Source organism: Trachypithecus francoisi, unplaced genomic scaffold, assembly GCF_009764315.1.
Source record: "Trachypithecus francoisi isolate TF-2019V2 unplaced genomic scaffold, Tfra_2.0 Lachesis_group6, whole genome shotgun sequence".
NCBI classification, from domain to species: Eukaryota; Metazoa; Chordata; class Mammalia; order Primates; family Cercopithecidae; genus Trachypithecus; species Trachypithecus francoisi.
In genome coordinates, this window is record NW_022681471.1 from 81,628,815 (window position 1) to 81,631,075 (window position 2,261).

Here is a 2,261-nt window from a genome sequence, read left to right on the forward strand (position 1 = left end):
CCTCCAAAAAATCAATGAATCCAGGAGCTGGTTTTTTTGAAAAGATCAACAAAATTAATAGACCATTAGCAAGACGAATAAAGAAGAAAAGAGAGAAGAATCAAATAGACGCAATAAAAAATGATAAAGGGGATATCACCACTGACCCCACAGAAATACAAACTACCATCAGAGAATACTATAAACACCTCTACACAAATAAAATAGAAAACCTAGAAGAAATGGATAATTTCCTAGACACGCTCTCCCAAGACTAAACCAGGAAGAAGTTGAATCCCTGAATAGACCAATAGCAGACTCTGAATTTGAGGCAATAATTAATAGCCTACCAACCAAAAAAATTCCAGGACCAGACAGATTCACAGCCAAATTCTACTGCAGGTCCAAGGAGGAGATGGGACCATTCCTTCTGAAACTATTCCAATCAATAGAAAAAGAGGGAATCCTCCCGAACTCGTTTTATGAGGCCAACATCATTCTGATACCAAAGCCTGGCAGAGACACAACAAAAAAAGAGAATTTAGACCAATATCCCTGATGAACATCGATGCAAAAATCCTCCATAAAATACTGCCCAACCGGATCCAGCAGCACATCAAGAAGCTTATCCACCATGATCAAGTGGGCTTCATCCCTGGGATGCAAGGCTGGTTCAACATTCGCAAATCAATAAACGTAATCCAGCATATAAACAGAACCAAAGACAAGAACCACATGATTATCTCAATAGATGCAGAAAAGGCTTTTGACAAAATTCAACAGCCCTTCATGCTAAAAATTCTCAATAAATTCAGTATTGATGGAACCTATCTCAAAATAAGAGCTATTTATGACAAACCCACAGCCAATATCAACTAAATGAGCAAAAACTGGAAAAATTCCCTTTGAAAACTGGCACAAGACAGGGATGCCCTCTCTCACCACTCCTATTCAACATAGTGTTGGAAGTTCCGGCTAGGGCAATCAGGCAATAGAAAGAAATCAATGGTATTCAGTTAGGAAAAGAAGAATTCAAATTGTCCCCGTTTGCAGGTGACATGATTGTATATTTAGAAAACCCCATCATCTCAGCCCAAAATCTCCTTAAGCTGATAAGCAACTTCAGCAAAGTCTCAGGATACAAAATTAATGTGCAAAAATCACAAGCATTCTTATACACCAGTAACAGACAAGCAGAGAGCCAAATCAGGAATGAACTTCCATTCACAATTGCTTCAAAGAGAATAAAATACCTAGGAATCCAACTTACAAGGGATGCAAAGGACCTCTTCAAGGAGAATGACAAACCACTGTTCAGTGAAATCAAAGAGGACACAAACAAATGGAAGAACATACCATGCTCATGGACAGGAAGAATCAATATTGTGAAAATGATCATACTACCCAAGGTAATTTAGATTCAATGCCATTCCCATCAAGCTACCAATGACGTTCTTCACAGAATTGGAAAAAACTACTTTCAAGTACATATGGAACCAAAAAAGAGCCTGCATTGCCAAGACAATCCTAAGTCAAAAGAACAAAGCTGGAGGCATCACACTACCTGACTTCAAACTATACTACAAGGCTACAGTAACCAAAACAGCATGGCACTGGTACCAAAACAGAGATATAGATCAATGGAACAGAACAGAGCCCTCAGAAATAACACCACACATCTACAGCCATCTGATCTTTGACAAACCTGAGAAAAACAAGAAATGGGGAAAGGATTCCCTATTTAATAAATGGTGCTGGGAAAATTGGCTAGCCATAAGTAGAAAGCTGAAACTGGATCCTTTCCTTACTCCTTAAATGAAAATTAATTCAACATGGATTAGAGACTTAAAAGTTATACCTAAAACCATAAAAACTCTAGAAGAAAACCTAGGTAATACCAGTCAGGACATAGGCATGGACAAGGACTTCATGTCTAAAACACCAAAAGCAACGACAACAAAAGCCAAAATTGACAAATGGGATCTAATTAAACTAAAGAGCTTCTGCACAGCAAAAGAAACTACCATCAGAGTGAACAGGCAACCTACAGAATGGGAGAAAATTTTTGCAGTCTACTCATCAGACAAAGGGCTAATATCCAGAACCTACAAAGAGCTCAAACAAATTTACAAGAAAAAAACAAACAGCCCTATCTAAAAGTGGGAAAAGGATTTGAAGAGACATTTCTCAAAAGAAGACATTCATACAGCCAACAGACACATGAAAAAATGCTCATCATCACTGGACATCAGAGAAATGCAAATCAAAACCACAACGATATA